This window comes from Hylobates moloch, unplaced genomic scaffold (assembly GCF_009828535.3).
Source record: "Hylobates moloch isolate HMO894 unplaced genomic scaffold, HMol_V3 SCAFFOLD_9, whole genome shotgun sequence".
Classification (NCBI taxonomy): domain Eukaryota; kingdom Metazoa; phylum Chordata; class Mammalia; order Primates; family Hylobatidae; genus Hylobates; species Hylobates moloch.
In genome coordinates this window covers 44,764,422-44,783,926 of record NW_026652284.1, presented here as the reverse complement: position 1 = coordinate 44,783,926, position 19,505 = coordinate 44,764,422, and positions in this window count along the sequence as shown.

Sequence of the window (19,505 nt, the reverse complement as noted above, 5' to 3'; positions counted from 1 at the left end):
TCAGAAGAAATGGGAATACTGTCTAACTCATTCTATGAAGCCATTATTACCTTGATCACTAAAACGGGACATCCCCAAAAATGGGAAACCACAGACTAATTTTCCTCATGAGTATAGATACAAAAGTCCTTAACAAAATATTGTCAAATAGAATTTAGTAATCTACAAAAAAAGAATTATATACCATGACCAAGTAGGATTTATCCAGGCATACAAGTCTGCTTAAACATTTGAAAATGAGTCAGTTGTAACCTATTATATTAATAGGCTAAGAAAGAAAAATTGTATGATCATGTTAATTGATACAGAAGTAGCAGTTGACAAAATTCAACAACCATTCATAATTTTTAAAACTCTCAGAAAAAATGCGAATATCAACTTGACAAAGAGCATCTACAAATACTCAGAGCTAACACTATTTTTTTTTTTTTTTTTTTATGAGATGGAGGCTAGCTCTGTCACCCAGGCTGGAGTGCAGTGGCACGATCTCTGCTCACTGCAAGCTCTGCCTCCCGGGTTCACACCATTCTCCTGCCTCAGCCTCCCGAATAGCTGGGACTACAGGCGCCCGCCACCGTGGCCAGCTAATTTGAGTAGAGACGAGGTTTCACTGTGTTAGCCAGGGTGGTCTCGATCTCCTGACCTCGTGATCCGCCCGCCTCGGCCTCCCAAAGTGCTGGGATTACGGGCGTGAGTCACCGCGCCAGGCTGCTAACACTATTCTTAATGGCAAAAAGCTGAATGCTTTTTTCCTAATGGAAAAGTTTTGCAAGGCAAAACTGCCTGCCTTCAACGTTCTTATTCAATACAGTGGTAAAAGTTCAGGAAATAAAAAGCATAGAGATTAGAGTTCTTGGGCATGTATTATTGTGTTTTTAGACACAAAAAGCATGATCCATCAAAGAAAAAAGTGATAAATTGGGCTTCATCAGGATTAAAAACTTTTATATGGTGAAAAACCTCCTTAAAAGGATGAAAAGACACACTTCAGATGGGACAAAATATTTGCAAACTACATATATGACAGACAACTCTTACCTGTTGAGTGGAGTGTTCTGTACATGTCTATTAGACCCTGCTGGTTGTTGGTATTAGTTCTATATCCTTCATGATTTTCTGTCCAGTTGTTTTATTAATTTTTGAGAGATGGATGTTGTGGTTTCCAACAATACTTGTGGATATGTTTATTTTTCTTTAGTTGTATCAAGTTTTCCTTTACATATTTTGCTTGAGCTATATAAGAGATATAATAGGATGGCTCATGCCTGTAATTCCACTTTGGGGGAGAGAGCAGAGGATGAGTGCGTGAAGCCAGGAGCTTGAGACCAGCCTGGGCAACATGGCAAGACCCTGTCTCCACAAAAAAAAATCAGCCTGTTGCAATGGCTTGCACCTGTAGTCCTAGTTACTTGGGAGGCTGAGGCAGTAGGATCATTTGAGCCCAGGAATTGGAAGCTGCAGTGAAGCATGATTGTAACCACTGCACTCCAGCCTTGGTGACAGAGTGAGCCTGACTCAAAATTAAAAACAAAACCAAAAAACAAAAAAAGATGTAATAAGAGATGTTTGACTAGAGAAAAAGGCAGCTTAGCCTGACAGTTGACTCAGGTTTAAAACACATGGGATAAGCAACCACATTTGAGAAGCTGGCATTTGAGCAGAATCTTAAAGAGTGAGAAACATTTTTGTAGGCAAAAATGTAAAGGAAGGGCATCTTGAACAGAAGGACAAGTCCTTGATGCAGTACTTGGAGAATAATGTAGATGGCCGTGCCCCCCACGTTGTCTGCATTATCATTGCCACCTCCTGGAGGAATGCTTTTGAGGGACAGCACTGATTTATCTTCTGTCTAACCACAAAAGTCTATGCATAATTGAAATTGTTAGCTTTGCCTACTGTGGAGTTCTTTGTTCCATGATATTTCTTTGAAGATACAAGTTGTTTCAGTTTTTAGAGAATAACCATTATAAAGCATTTGTGTCATCAATATAAACATGAGTTGCTTAAGTATTACAGCAAAGTTTAAACTCCTATGAAAATTGCAGAAATATTTTTTACATCAAATAATCCAATTATAAATTCAGTCTCCAATTTAATGTATATTTTACAAACTTAAAGAGAATTGCCAAGTCCTCATGATATATGTCACTCAATCCAAACCCTACAAAATATTTATAAAAAAGATCATTAAAAGGATCTGCATTAAACTTTTCCTGCTTCATGTTCAAAGTTTAATACAGCCATGCCTTGCTTAATGATGGGGATACCTCTGACAAATGTGTCAGCAGGTAATTTTGTCAGTGTGTAAACATCATAGAGTGAAACCTAGATCATCTAGCCTGCTACTCGCCTATGCTATATGGGATTGCCTATTGATTCTAGGCCTTGAACCTGTACTACTAAGTACTGTAGGCACTTGTAACACAATGATAACGACTTATGTATCTAAACGTAGAAAAGGTACAGTAAAAATATGATATGAAAGATAAAAAATGGTATACCTGTACAGGGCACTTACCATGAATGGAGCCTGCAGGACTGGAAGTAGCTCTGGATGAGGAAGTGAGTGAGTGGTGAGTGAATGTGAAGGCCTAGGACATTACTGTACACCAATTTATGTAAATACTGGACACCAAGCCTACACTAGATTTATAAAAAATATTTTTCTTTCATCGATAACAAAGTAACCTTAGCTTACTGTTTGATTTTTCTGTAATAACGCAGCTTGAAACACAAACACATTGTACAGCAGTACAAAAATATTTTCTTTATAATCTATGTTTTTTTTTTTTTTTTTGAGACAAGATTTCACTCTGTTGCCCAGGCTGGAGTGCAGTGGTACAATCGTGACTTACTGCAGCCTCCACCTCCCAGGCTCAGGTGATCCTTCCACCTCAGCCTCCTCCCAAGTAGCTGGACTCCAGGTGCGTGCCACCATGCCAGGCTAATTTTTAAATGTTTTTCTAGAGATGGGGTTTCACCATGTTGCCTAGGCTGGTCTTGAACTCCTGGGCTCAAGTAATCCTCCTGTCCCAGCCTCGCAAAGTGCTGGGATTACATGCATGAGCATTTTATTTTTAAAAGTAATCAAGAGAGGCCGAGATGGCAGATCACCTGAGGTCAGGAGTTCCAGACCAGCCTGGCCAACATGGTGAAACCTGTCTCTACTAAAAATACAAAAATTAGCCAGGCGTGGTGGCAGGCGCTTGTAATCTCAGCTACTTGGGAGGCTGAGGCAGAAGAATCGCTTGAACCCGGAAGGCGGAGGTAGCAGTGAGCTGAGATCACACCATTGCACTCCAGCTTGGGCGAAAAGAGCAAAACTACGTCTCAAAAGAAAAAAAACAAAACTAGTTAGCAATTATTTTTTTCTACTTTTTAAGCTTTTTTGTTAAAAATAAGACATAGACAGATACATTAGCCTAGGCCTACACAGGGTCAAGATCATGAATATCACCATCTTTCACCTCTGTATCTTGTCCCACTGGAAGGTCTTCAGCAACAAAAACATGCATGGAGCTGTCATCTCCTATGATAACGATGCCTTCTTCTGGATACCTCCTGAAGGACCTGCCTGAGGCTGTTTTACAGTTAGTTTTAAAAAAATAAGTAGAAATATACTCTAAAATAATAATTAAAAGTATAGCGTAGTAAATATATAGACCAGTAGCATAGTCATTTATTATCTGCTATGGTTTGGAAATGATTTGTTTGGCCCCACCAAGCCTCCTGTTGAAATCTGACCCCCAGGGTTGGAGATGGGGCCTGTGAGAGGTCTTTGGGTCATCTAGGTGGATCTCTCATGAATTGCTTTGTGCCATTCTCTCAAGTGTGGGTGAGTTCCTGCTCTTAATTCTCAAGAGAACTAGTTGGTAAAAAGACCTTGGCACCTTCCCCCTCTCTCTTTTGCTTCTTTTCTTACCATGTGATCTCGGCAGGGCTTCTCTTTGTCTTCTGCCAGGAGTAGAACCTTCCTGAAACCCTCACCAGAAGCGGATGCTAGTGCTGTGCTTCTTGTGTAGTCTGCAGAACAGGAGCCAAATAAACCCGTTTTCTTTATGAATTCCCCAGCCTCAGGTATTCCTTTATAAGAACAACAGACTATGACATTATCATTATCAAGTATGCACTGTACATAATTGTATGTGCTAATACTTTTATATGACTTGCAGTGCAGTAGGTTTGTTTACACCAACATCACCACAAACACGTGAGTAATGTGTTCCCTACGACATTATGATGGCTACGATGTCACTAGGCAATAAAAAATTTTCAGGTCCATTATAATCTTCTTCTTCTTTCTTCTTCTTCTTTTTTTTTTTTTTTTTTTTTTTGAGATGGAGTCTCGCTCTGTCACCCAGGCTGGAGTGCAGTGGTGTGATCTAGGCTCACTGCAACCTCCGCCCCACCAGGCTCAAGCGATTCTCCCGCCTCAGTCTGCTGAGTAGCTGGGATTACAGGTGCCCACCACCATGCCTGGCTAATTTTTGTATTTTTACTAAAGATGGGGTTTTGCCATGTTGGCCAGGCTGATCTTAAACTCCTGTCAGGTCCGTTATAATCTTACAAGACCACTGCATATATGCAATCCATCACTGACCCAAATGTTGTTATGCAGTGCATGACTATATATAATTTCTAGATAGGAGGTGGATTTGGTTTTGCTGGGTTTGAAATGTAAACCTTCATGGTAAACCTGCCTCTGCTTCCTGCCAATGGCTAATGCCATATGCTCTTGCTCCACCAAAAAGTTTTCCAAAACATTATGGGAACTTTGGGAAATAGAGCATATGTTTTTAAAAATATGGTTTGTTGAGAAATTAAAGAATTAGATGAAACCAGAAAATAAAAGCATCCATTATAAATACAATCAATAAAAATTTATATTAATGATATTAATAAAGTGTACAAAGCAGAAGAATCACAAATATGTTTTTGGAGGAGACAGAACATTGACAGAACATCTGACTTCTGAAATATTTTTGATGGAATTACATAATCAGGGTTCTAGATGAATATAAGGAGGCTTTCTGGATGTTCAGGATAGGTATTTGACACCATTTTACCTCTGGTATATCTATGATCATTCCAAAAATAATACAGAAAGATCAGCAAATGTATATGTTCTTAAGAACTGACTGAGCCAAGTAAATATTAAAAAATCATTTGGATAAATAAGCAGAGAGACTTTAATTCACTAGATTTTTCCCTTATCTGGTGAGGAAAATCACTGGATTTCTCAATTATTTGATTTAAAATTTACTAAGAATTATATGAATAGATCTTGTGGAATGATTCTGGGGAGGGGGAAAGGACAGCACTTTCTCCCATAAACCAGTATAAATTTCTCTGAATTAAAATTTTATATCCATTTAATTTGGAAAAGCTACACATCTCGATGTTCTTAGAATTAAAAAAAAGCGTATGCATTCTGAAGCTTTTGGATATAATGTACTCTGCATGTCAGTTGGGGCAAGTTGGTTGATAGTATTGATAGTCTTCTATATTCCTACCTTTTTTTGTAAATATCTATCAATTATTGAGAGAAGGTGTTAAAATCGCCAAATATGATTGTGTATTAGTCTATCCCTTTTATTTCTATCAAGTTTTTTCTTCCTGTTTTTAAGCATTATTAGTAGGTACCTTCACATTTAGGATTATTATATCTACTTGCTGAATTGACTCTTTTGTCATAAAATGACCTGTATTTCTTTTTTTTTTATACTTTAAGTTCTGGGGTACATGTGCACAACGTGCAGGTTGGTTACATATGTATACATGTGCCATGTTTGTGTGCTGCACCCATTAACTGGTCATTTACATTAGGTGTATCTCTTAATGCTATCCCTCCCCTCTCCCCCCACCGACCTTCTGTATTTCTAGTAAGACTTCTATTCTTAAAGTCACCATTATCTAATGTTAATATACACATGCCAATTTCTTATGCTTTGTGTTTTCTTGGTATCTCATTTTTCCATTCTTTCCTTTTTTAGCTGTCTGTGCCTTTATACAGTACAGTTTTTATATATAGCATATTGTTAGATGTTACTTTTTAAATCCAGTCTGATAATCTCTGCCATTTAAATAAAAAGTTGGATCCATTTACTTTTATAAAAAATTGAGTTGAAATTCACATAGCATACAATTAACCATTTTGAAACATACCATTCAGTGGCAGTTAGTACATTTAGTGATTCATGTTATGCAGCCACTACCCTGTCTAGTTCCAAAACATTTTCATCATGCCAAAAGAAAAACTCTGTACACATTCAGCAATTACTCTCCATTCTCCCCTGCCTTTCAGAGCTGGCAACCAGTAATCTGTTTTCTGCCTCTTCAGCTATTTCTAGATATTTTATATCAATGGGCTCATTGAGTACATGGTCTTTTTTATTTGACTTGTCTCCCTTAGCATCATGTTTTTTGAGTTTTATCCATGTCGAAGCATATATCAGTACTTCACTTCTTTTTATGGCTGAATAATATTCCTTTGTTTGTATATATCACAATTTGTTGATAAATTCATCAATTGTTGGACATTTGGTTTGTATCCACATTTTGGCTGCATAGACTGTGTTGCTCTGAATATTTATGCACAAGTATTTGTCTGAATACCTGTTTTCAATTCTTTTGGGTATATACCCAGCAGTGGAATGTTGGGTCATATGGTAATACTATATTTGACATGATGAGAACTACCAAATGTTTTCCCATAGTGGCTGCACCTTATGGTTGTTTTAGAATTCTTTATATATTCTGGATATCTCAATCTTGTACTATTTTGTTTCTCCTTTCTTTCTCTTTTTTGGGATAACCTATTGTTTCTTTTTTTTTAACCATTCAATAGTATCTTCTCCTGTGGCTTATTACCTGTGCCTCTTTTTTGTTTTTGGTGGTTTTTGTACACATTACAATATGCATTCTTATCACATATAATAGAATAAACTTTAAAAAGTGCTATCCCATTAATATCCCTTCAACCCCTTGTATTTTATTTCTACATATATTACAAACCCCATAAAACATAAAACATCCTATTTCTCATTATATTTGCTTTAAACAGTCCATTGATTTGCATAAAATTTAATAAAAGAAGAAAAATTGTGGTTTATGTATACCCTTTTATGTATAGTATATTTACTATATCCATGCTTCTCCTTTTTTGCTATACATTTACATATCCATCTTGTATAATTTCTCTTAAACCTGAAGAACTTCTCTTGCATTTTTTATAGTACAAGTTGGCTAGTTATTAATTTTCTTAGCTTTTTTTAATGAAAAGATATTCATTTTACCTTCATTTTTAAAGAATATTTTTTGCTAGATATAAAACTTCAGTTTGACAATGTTCATTTGTTCTTAGAACTTAAAAGATGCTTCATTATACTCTGGCCTGCATTATTTCTAAAGCAAAAATGGCCACTATTCTTATTACTATTCTCCTATATAAAAATAGTATTTTTCTTTGGCTGCTTTTAAGAATTTTTCTTTCCTTTTCATCAGTTACTATGATCTTACTAGGTGTGATTTTCTTTATATATATTTTGCTTGAGATTCACTATGATTGCTTTTTCTGTGGGTTGCTGTTTTTTGCCAAAATTGAAAAATTTTAGTAAATATTTAAGTATTTTTTCTGCTCTATTCAATCTCTTCTTTCCTTCCAGGATTCTAATTATATATATGTTAGTTTAATTGATACTGTCTCATAGGTTGCTGAGATGCTGTTAAATTGTTTTACTAATTTTTTATTGTATATTTCAATATGGATAATTTCTATTAACTGTCTTCAAGTTTACTGACTTTTTTGTGTCTAATTGGTTCTTTTATTCCATTAATTATTATTTCACTTATTGTATTTTCTAGATCTAGGATTTTCACTTTTTTAATACAATTTCTAGATAGTGCTTGACAATGCTTATCTCTTTACTCATTGTATTCCTCTTTTCCTGTAGATTATATGGCATATTTACTATATTTTAATATCCTTGTCTGCTAATTCCAACATCCATGTTATTTGCAGGTCTATTTTTATTAGCTCCTTTTTTTATTGACATTATGCAATTTGTTCATACGTCTAGGTCTAGTAATTTTGATTGCATACTAGACCTTGTGGATAATAGTGCAGTAACTCTGTATTCTGTTATATTCTTCTGAAGAATGTTGAGTGCTGTTAATTTGTGGATCACCTCGAATGTAGGGGTTTGTTTTTATGCATTGTTAGGACAGGGCTATTTCAGCTTTATCCTTAGTCTTGAGAGAATCTTTTTAGTAAAAAGATGTAGTTGTCATTTCTAATGAATGGTACTTCTGGGGATTTGATGGAAAGCCTTGGGAATTTATCATGCTTTTATAACTTGGTGTAACTCAAACTTTGAAGTCTTTTTCCAAAGTCACTTGTGGTAAGTAACAGCTAGAATTGCCATTCAGTTATTTTAGCCTTCTGACTTGTTTTCTCTCTGAGCTCCTTGCAGTCATACCTGCATGTGAATAGTGTAGTCATTGGTCTGGGATTTGACTGGCATTTACATGCAGATTTGTATCACCCACTTTTGTTCCCTCTTTTCTGGGATCTCCCCTCTTAATTTCCAGCTTCTCTGGTAGTTCCAAATTAGTTCCAAGTTCATTCTGCCCATTCTTCAGCAGATTAGACTGTGTGTTTCTGCTTGAGTTTTAGCCTCGTTGTGTCTTGTAGAATTGGAAATGCCATCAGGCAAAAAGCTATACAAATATAGATATTGGCTATTTTCAAGGGTAAGGTCTTTTCTCCCTCATTTAAGGTCAAATCCCTGGCTTTGCTGCCTGCTTTGTTTGTTTTACAGTGCCCTCAAGCAGAATTTATTATTGTTGTTGCTAGAAAGTTAGGTCAAAATAAGTTACCCTTCTAGAATAAAAGTGGAAACTACATAAAGAATTGATTACAATCCATTTATATTTTGCCAAGATGTATCGAGATTTACTTCAAAATCCAGGAGAAATGTGACTGCTATGTTAGAAAAAGTTAAAGATCCATATTAGGGGACCTTGGCTTTAACCTTAATCATACAACTCCTTCAGAAAGATATCAGGACTTTGTTTTCCAATAGAAATCATTCACTGTTGAAAATATAGACTACGTAACAAAATATAAGCCATATTTTTCATTCATTTAAATAGCAACTAATTGGATTACAAACTTATTGTTAAATTAAAAAAACACACATACAAGCATCAAAGTGTTAATAAGAACATTTTCCCAGTTACTGGGGCTCAGATACTTATAAGGAGACTGTTATAACACACCATCAAAACTTTGCAAATTATTATCAGATTTTTATGCCTACCAAAATTTTGATAGAAGCCAAAGAGAATGAAGGAAACACATGAAATGAAAAAAATAACAGCTATATGATTTATTTAACATATGTTTAAAGCAGTCTATTCTCTGACAAATTCTGTGTAAATACTAAGGGTAGAGAAAAGAAAGACGGAACTCAGATCCTCAAGGAGTTAAGGGTCTAGTGGAGAATGCTAAAAATGAACAAAGGACTTAAGACTAAAGACGTAAGACTGAAACTTAAGACTTAAGTTTAAGTTTTCTCAAGAAAGTAAGACAAGGGTATTTAAGGTACCCAGAATTATTTAGAGCTAGTAGCTCCTAAATCTTCAGAGGCATCATAACTCTAGATAATCAAATGCGTGAGAAATCTGCTGTCTCTGAAAGTCAAGGTCAGAGTCAGGGGTTCGGGACTAGGAGAATATGTTATTCTGTGCAGGGAAAAACCCACTAGAATCTGAGATCGCTAAGATTCTTGAAGCCTTTTAAGATTTTTGAGGAAAGGGCTTTTGAATTCAGCTTTGTGAATGACACCAAGACTAAAGAATAAAGCATTTTTTAAACGAAGGACCCCTGTTTAGTTTCAGAAGGAAACCTGAATACTCTAGGCCATAAAGCCCTTGTACCCCTTTAAAAAAATCTAAGTATCATTTACTCATTAAACCAGGAAAGTTTTATTTTCCAGTTCCTTCACAAGAAATTTTTACCCAGGATGTGTAAAGGAGAAGAGTATCATGTTTTTCATCTTGTATAATATACCAAATTGTCTATGCTTTGGGAGTTTTTTTTTTTTTTTTTTTTTTTTTGTGGTGTCGCTTCCTCTTAAAATTTACCCTAATAATTTTTAGTGTTTCTAACTTGTTAAAACTCAAGTTTCTAGTTTATACTTCTACATTCCTGCCCTGAGTTGAAAGCTATAGTATTTCCTTGAAGGGCAATCAATCTGTAAAATGAACTGTCGTAGATGACTTGAGATGCTGAGTTAAGATAAATGCCCCAGATTGAATTCAGTGATCACAAAGCTAATTGGCGTTCCAATGTGTTTCTCCAACATATGAAAGTGTCTTAAACAGAGGATACAGACTTTGCACAACATGAAATTTGCTCCTAGAACTTAAGTTTTAAAAATAACTTATTTACCATTTATTGAAAAAGTACTACAGTTTCATGTGGGTTTAGGGTATCCTGGTTAGAAAAATTCTACATTTTGGAGTCACTGTCCTTTTTTGTGTATTTTCAAATGTAGGAAGTTAAATATAGAAAACTAAAAACAGTTATATGCAAGAAAAATTTCTAGGCATATTACATTTTTATTTGATTAAAACTGAAGTGACTCAGGTTGATTTATTAAACCAGAACTAACAGTTCCAAACTAATTTGACTAATATATTAGAAGCAACTTGGAAGCAGTCTATAGCACTAGCCATGCTATAGTACAGTCATTTTGGTTCTGCTTCTAGTTGGCTAACCCAGGTATGCACAATCTGTGGGTAATTTAGTTTCTATGCCATGCCACTATTCAGTTATTATTTACAAGTATATTTGTGAATTACCAACAGAATTAGACACAGGGTTTATCAATTTTAATTTCACTTATGATGGCCAAACTTAGTTTTAATTTCCTTCTGGGAGTGCTTGGACCCATTTTCTGTCCTGTCTTTAAATTATATATATTTAGACCACTTCTTTTTGTTATTAATACAAAATTCTGACTCATAAAAAAATAGCTGCTATATTTACTGACTTCTATCATACTATGTAAGATTGGTACTATTGTAGTATTCAGATGGGGGCACTGAAGCTTAGAGAGGTTGAAAAACTTGCTGCAGTTCACACAGCCAGCCAGCGTACAAGCAACTAACTTTCAGACTCAGGTCTGTCGGATATCAAAACCTGAGGTTCCATATTTCTATGAAGCGACCATGTTATTTTGCCTTAGGGTGCATTTTGGAGCTTGGCTACTGATTTCTATCATATTTCCTTCTATCAGGAGCTTTGAGGGGGATTTTAGGAGTCCTGTACTTATCTGAACTAAGCACCGATGTTAACATTTTTTCTACGTGATAGAATTCCTATAATCACATTGTTCTAGAAATAATAGGAGGGGGACCAACTATTTAGCTTGACTGTGATGAATTCTGTCTCTGTGCACCCAGACTAGAGAGCATTTTGGCTACAGGACAGAATTTGTTCAGAACAATTATCGCCAATATGACAACCCAAGCTTATTTTCGTAGAAAAAGGTAGCAGGTCTGGATAATGGGTGTAATTTCTGTGATGATGCGACCATTTATGGTAATACCGAAGGGAGAAAAGATGTTGCAGGTCATTGTGGGGATTAAGACAGATGAAATATCAGAAGACAGATTAAATGGTTTCTAATTATAGTACGTGGCAGTCAGAATTTTGGCCTCATGATTTTTGGCCCTGGTGTTAATCTTATGACTATGTTATGTTCCATGGCAAATAGATTTTGCAGAATGTAATTAAGGTTACTAATTAGCTGACCTTAAAATAGGAAGATTAATCTGGTTTATACAGGTGGGCCTACTCCAAGTTATACATGCCTCTAAAAGCAAACATTTTTCTCCCAATGGTAGCAGAAATTCCAAACATAAGAAGAGTTTCATGTGCCCTTGGTAACTTGGAGATTCAGAGGGCCACATGTCAAGGAAACAGGGAACTCAATCCTACAGCCACAAGGAACAGGATCCTGCCAACAGTGTGAATAAGCTTGGAAGCAGAAGCTTCCCCAGAGCCTCCAAAGAGGAGCCCAGCCCACCCAGCGCCTTGATCTCAGACTGTGTGGTCTTAAGTAGAGGCTCAGCTGAGCCACGTGGTGCCTGGACTTCTGACTCATGGAATTGGAAGACAATAAATGGGTCTTATTTTAAGTGATTAAGTCTGTGGTAATTTGTTACAACAGAAATAGAAAACTAATGTAGTACATAATTGATCAATTTTTTTCATATGACCCCTGTAGGAATTTTCAGAAGAAAAATATTGGTTATTCTGGATAATGAATACTACCTTAGAATATTTGTCATACTGAATAATTATGTGTTCTGGGGGGTGCAAAGGAATACAATCATATTACCAACACTTTTGCAGAATCACCACGTGAACCCTAGTTTAAATCTAGGTGTACATATGATCTCTTCCTCAGGATCTCACTGTAATGGGAAAATTCAATCTTAATAACACCAGAGCATTGGATTGTCTTATTCTTCAGGTCTAACCACTGAATGAATAGTGTGTAATAATAATTACAATAAAATATGTATATTGCAAGATAGTAATGGTGAGTTGCAAAAAGAAAGGATGTAATGAAAACTAGCTGGATTTAATTTATTGGTTTTTCTAAGGTTGGTGGATACATGCTTCACCATATAGAACAGCATTTCATGGTGTTAGAAGTAACTGGTTCTAAGGGAAATTAGTGAGGAGTATTTATGATAAAAAAGTAAGTAGTGAGTTCAAAATGGAATATGAATTTGGAAATTGGAGATGTAGGGAGTTTTAGTTCCCTTTTATCCTTTGTGTTGCAGATTAATCTCAAAGATATTGGTGAAATCTATAAAATACATATTGGACATGACAACACTGGAAAGAATCCCAGGTGGTATCTGGAAGAAGTTAGACTTGAAAATATAGCCACATATGAGCTGTTTTGTTTACCTGTTGATTCCTGGATAGCTGAGAATGAAAATGATGGAGATCTATGGAAGGAAATACCCATCATGGGAACTAAGAAAGCACCTTTGCCAGGTATATAATTTCATTTCCTTCGTGATGTGTATTGAAAATTAAAATAATCGAGATGATTTAGAATAGGGGCTGGCACCTTTTTCTGTAAAGGACCAGACAGTAAATATCTCACACTTCGTGGGCTATAAAGTCTCTGCCAAAACGGCTCAACTCTGCCAGTGTAGTGAGGTGGCAGATATAGATAATATGGAAACAAATGATGTGGCTGTGTGCCAATAAAACTTTAAATGTAGACTCTGAAATTGGAGTCTCATATAATGTTTATTTGTTAAGAAATAGTATTCTGGTTTTGATTTTTTTAATCATTAAGAAAAATCAAAAGCATTCTAGCTCTTGGACTGTACAAAAACAAGTGGCTGGCAGATTTGGCCCATGGGCCGCAAGTTGTTTGCCAACCCCTGATTTAGAACATTAGGATTAACACCAGTATGTCTGTTCAAAGGTGACAATGTATATCCAAGAATAGATGTGTGTGTTCAGCTCATCTTTCTGTAATCTGCTTTGCTACCCGTTTAGATGTGACTTTCTTCTTAGCTAATTATGTTAACAAATGTCAGCAATCATGAACTTTGTAGCACCTGAATTCCCTTACTGAGTATTTTTTCTTTTTTGCTTGAAAGCAAACTCACCCAATGTCTTAATTTTCTCTCTGTCCATTCCTAGTATCTCTAATAACTACCTTATTTTTGCCTCCATCACTGGAGAGAAAACGTTATTTCTCAATGGATACTGATAGCCTCTTTGTTCAGAACGAAATGACTGTGTATATGTGTGTGTATATGTGTGCATGTATGTGTTTGTGTGTATGCATGTGAGTGAGTGTATGTGCATGAATGCTTATATATGTATGTGCGTGACAGAATGTATGCATGTGTGTATATGTGTATGAGTGTGTGCATGCATGTGACACTATGTGTATGTGTATACATGTGTGTGCATATTCCTGTATGCATATGTGAAAAAGTCTGTATGAGTGTGTGTGTGTGTGTGTGTGTGTGTGTATTCTTAGTGTCCTGGACCTCTCTGTTGTATTTGATACTAATACTCATGATCTCTCATTTGAAGAGGCAGAGGTTCTTAGGAGCTCTGGAACCAAGTCTTGGCTTGGTGATGTGATTAGCCGTGTCACGCAAGCTACTTAGCTTCCCTTAGCCAACAATGCCTTGTCTGTAAAATGGTGATAAATAGTGCTTATGTCACAAGATTGTTTTCAGTACATGAGATAATGCATTTATAATATTTAGGATGATGTACTTACAGCATATAGCAGTGTTCCTAGCATACAATAATTCCACAAGAAATACTAGCCATTACCATCATCATCATTATTAAATACCTCTCCAACCTTGACCTTCATCACATGGTACCAGCCTAGTTCTTTGACTGTTTCATCCAAGTTTTTCTCTTTATATTACTGGCCCTACTTGATCATTTTGCCTTGAACAGGTGGGTTTAAATGCTTTATTCTTTACTCCCCATTGAGCCTCTCTCTAACCTCTATTGATAATTCTACACAAAAGAATGACACATTTTCATCTTCAGTCCTGTCTTCTTTCCTGCCTAGAGCCCCAGCACTCCATTAGGTGTTTACCATCCCATCATCTTTAATACCCACTCATTCAACCATTCCACACAGATAAGGGTAAACACATGCCTACAAATAGGTCTCAGGTGGCTGGTGTGAGCCGGGAGTAATGAGCACCAGAGGAAATCCAGATGATTCAGATAGGAGTCCTGTTCTTTAGAAGTCGTTCTGTCTTCATGGCCATAGTTATCATCGTCAGTCTAATGACTCTGCCTCTTCTGGCCTCTCATCAGTTTCTTCTTTTCAGTATCCCCTGGAAGTCTTTGCTCAGCATTTCAGTGATTCTTTGAATCCTCCCTGTCCCTGCCCTTCACCTCCTGCTGATTTCCTCTACAATTACCAGTGGGGCTGGCCTTCTCTCCACCAGCGTCTTGTTGATTAGCCTTATATCCCAGCTGGTACTCCACCCCACCTACTCTCAATCTCTGTTAGAATGGCACAGAACACATGGGTACGTGCTCCCAGATACTTGTTGATTAATTCAGACACAGCAAGAAAGATTTGGGGTAAGTCCTGCTTAATGAAAGGAGAAATGTAGAATAATACTAATGCTTTATATTTGTATATATTTTGACAGTTTGCAAAAACATTCTCTCATATAAGATTTCATTTAACACAGCATAAAGCTCCTGATTCTAATGGTTCTTCGTAGCTGTTCTGCAGTCACGTGAAGGTGGCAGTGGTATCCGGGGATGCCCAGAAGATGCTGAAGTGTGAGAAATGAAGGGGTCCTAAAAAATTTAGAATTCTGGTTTCTACCCTGCATGTCTCAGGACCTATCTATTCTATTCACCTCATTGCTAACATGTCAATAATTCATTCTAGTTTTGAAAAATGATGTTTAAAAAATGTTGAAATCCATGGTACTGATAAGAAACAGAAGAACTCTGATGGTGTGCTATATTAGATATTTCTTAATTTGTTATATTTTTTAATGGCTGCATTATTATTATTATTATTGAGATGGAGTCTCTCTGTTGCCCAGACTGGAGTGCAGTGGTGCAATCTCAGCTCACTGCAACGTCTGCCTCCCAGGTTCAAGTGATTCTCCTGCCCCAGCCTCCTGAGTAGCTGGGATTACAGGTGTGAGCCACCTCACCTGGCTAATTTTTGCATTTTTAGTAGAGATAGGGTTTCACCATGTAGACCAGGCTGGTCTTGAACTCCTGACCTCAGGTGATCTGCCCAAGGCTGTATTATTTTAAAGTGAACTTTAAAGTCTGTTAGACAACTCTTGTATTTCTTTCAGTTGCCTCTATTGGCGCACATTTGTTACATGCAAAAAAAAAAAAAAATGTGGAAGGCAGTTGTATGAGGTTTTGTTTTTGTTTTAATTTGAGGTCCAAGAGAAACTGCATTGTATCTTAAATGAGCTATGGATTTTGGGTCCATTTAACTTGAGCAGCAGTAAAGGCTCAGCATGTCTTCCCTGAATCTTTCTGTTCATCCTTTCTCCAAACTAGCTAATGAAACTTTATCCATTAGCATATCCCATTTAAAGGGGGTAATTTCTTAGCTGAAGCACACTAACCATTTCTTAAGGTATTTTCTCCAGCAGAAGAATATAATGTAATAATGATACTTACAGCTAATCTGACCGAGTTTTCTCATTTTTCTCAGGCTCTGACATATCAATCCAGTTGCCCCTTTCCAAGATTAAATATTTGCACATTTAGGGGGAAACCATTAAAATAAGAAAATGAAAAAAATAACACCCCAATATTCAGGAATTAAACAGAGACCAAACCTCATCGGTGGGTAAGGAGTGGTCTGGGCATGCTGAGTACCATCTTTTGGAAAATCATCTTGGTGCCATCCAGAGGCTCATTTATTATTCCCATGACATCAAGGAAAGCCCACAGTGGATTCAGACCAATGAACTGATACTTCCTTGATTTGGCTTTGAGAAGAGAAGGAAGGAAATGTTGACCTTCAATATTTTGGGATTGTCTGTCCCTCTGTCAGAGCATTCTCTAGCTGGCCATGGGAAAAACACAAGGAGTGATGAGGAGAAACTTTTAAATTATGAAGCTATTAATACTTATCTTGAAGTTGCCAGGCTGGTAAAGTCCTAGGGATGCACTTGAGGGTTGGGTACCTTTTAATTTAGTAGCACAAAAAGAGTGGTTTTCCAGGCAGTTGGCACTTACACTGTGAGCCGATTAATTTTGTGACATTGTCTCTTATTTTCAAAGGATTGCTGGAATGTTTTCAAAAGAAAAGGGTTTTGAGACTACTAGTCTATAAGTCATCATTCTTTGGGGGCCGAGCTAGATTGCTGGTGGGATTATAGTGATCTCCTCCCAGAGGCCAGCACTGCCAAGTGCAGCTTGTTTCATGCCTTTCTCTGATTTATTCACCATCCGCAGTGTTGGTGGGGAGCAGCCCGGAGGAGATGCCCATTGCCCTTGGCTTGTTGTCCTTAAGAGTATTTAGTTAACGGCCTGGCAGGGATGCTTAGGGCTGATAAGAATGCTGACTCAGCTCGAGGCGGCCTTGCCACACGTTCTGGCTCCAGGCTCTCTCCAGGAGAGATGGATGATAAAAGAAGGTGAGGTTCGAGGCCACATCTATGGGTGAAGAAATGTTTGATGGCAGACTTTGGCAAGTGGTCAGAAGGGCTTTACTTCAAATCAAGAAATAACTATCTGACAATGTATTAAAGTACCATCACATTTGAAATACGCCTACTTCAAAATATTTGCATTTATGAAACTTGAAGTCATGAGAAAATAAGCTGAAATGCCTGCTGACAACCTATAGCAAGTTTTAGATAACAACTGAGCTAAATTAAAAAAAAGGACAAGCTTTCTTTAATGCTTTAGCCTTTATCACAGTACTCGTCAATATGTGAGGGGAAAACTTGGGCTTCAGAATGATTCAGACCTTTTCATCCACGGGAGGACTATAGCTCAGATACACAGCATCTGGCCTCAAACCCAGGTCTCCATCACTGGCTATGTGAATTGGGGCAAGTGGCCAGGTTTTCTGAGTTTCTGTTACTTTCTTTGTGAAATGGGAAATATAACATCTATTGCCAGAATGATTACCATTTAATTCACCATCTAAACCCGGACTTTTTTTGAGAGCAAAGAAGAGCTCTGAATCATTATTTCAGGACAGCAGTGTCAGTGGAGACCTTTCTAGGCAAACCCAGGCCATGAGCCTCCTGTGGGGTTTCCACCAGGAGCAGTGTGATGGGTGCCAGTCACAGAGGAGGCACTCACTACACTAAATTCATTCCTTCCCCTCCTTCCTTCGCAGGATTTAGCTGCTATCATGGGAACACTGGTATCACAAAGAGCACTTTGGGATTAGTATAGGCTGTTCTCAACCCCATTGACAGAGTAACCCTCTTAAAATGTCAATCAGATTATGTCATTCCTTTGCTTACAACCCTCCAAAGATTTTCTAACTTACTAAGAGTAACAGCCAAAGTCATCACAATGTCCTACAAGGACCTACTTGTGTCCCGCCACCACCCGCTGCCCCCGACTCCAGCCTCTATCTCCCTCGTGGCTCTGGCTTGCATCCTCAGAGCCCTCGGGCCCTTGCCCTTTCTGTCCCGTCTTCTACCACAGGCCTTGCCCAGGCCTCTGCATGGCCAGCTCTTCATCTGTGCTCAGGTCTCTGATCCAAGGGACGTTTCCAGTGCTGCTTTCCTGGCAACCTTCTGTAAAACTGCAAGAAACTCCACTCCCTCCCAAATGTGGCATCCCTTTTCTCTCTATAGCTCAGACATACTTCTTTTTTGTGTGTGTGAGACAGAGTCTCGCCCAGGCTGGAGTGCTGTGGTGCAATTTCAGCCCACTACAACCTCCACTTTCTGGGTTCAAGGGATTCTCCTGCCTCAACCTCCTGAGTAGCTGGGACTACAGGCGTGCACCACCACGCCCAGCTAGTTTTTGTTTGTTTGTTTGTTTATTTATTTATTTATGTATTTTTAGTACAGACGGGGTTTTGCCATGTTGGCCAGGCTGGTCTCAAACTCCTGACCTCAGGTGATCCACCCGCTTCAGCCTCCCAAAGTGCTGGGATTACAGGTGTGAGCCATGGTTCCTGGCCCAGAGTTATTTCTTTTTCAGCAATCAGATATGTACTTTCAACCAAGAGGCATGGGATGATGCAGCCCCAAACCACCGCTGTATATGGTCTTGGATCCCAAACCTTCAGTGCAGGCTGGAACTGAACTGTCTGCACATGTTTAACGCTGAATCTCATTTGCCATCTGTTCCTGAGATCTGATTTTTTTTTGGCTGTATCAATGCGATCTCACCACAGTGAGTGCTCTGAAAGCTTAATTCTTGGTGACCTGAGAGAAAGCACTAAAACGGTTCATTAATTAAATCAAAGGGAAGCTTCAGCCCAGGGGTTTATCTTCGGGAAGTTTGGTTGCTCTGCCTGCAGAGCTCCAGGGCCCTTGTGCCCACCCTTGCTCCAGTCCTGCGGGGGCTGGTGGCCCTCCCTGCACAGCATCGCAGGGCTCAGGTGCAGAGGGAAGCAGGCCCGCAGTTGGGAGAGGGGCACGTGAGGAGTCCCTGGGGCAGTCATTAGTGTTACCTAGGCGCATTAGAGCCTCATGGCTAAGACTAAGGGACTAGGGAACTCCCCAAAACACAATTGCACTCTTTTTTCTGATTAGGAAAGGTTCCACAAAAAATACCCTTGTTAACTAACAATATTGTGTGCTCTGGTGATAAGGCTGAGGGCGTCAATGAGAAGTTCATGGCCTTTTAGCCTTCTCCTTGAACTTTCTGGTTCTTTGGTTATGTCCACCAAGGTAAGTAGAACCTGAAACTTGTTCAGAACTTTTTCCTGAGATGAAAGAAAGTGTCCTGA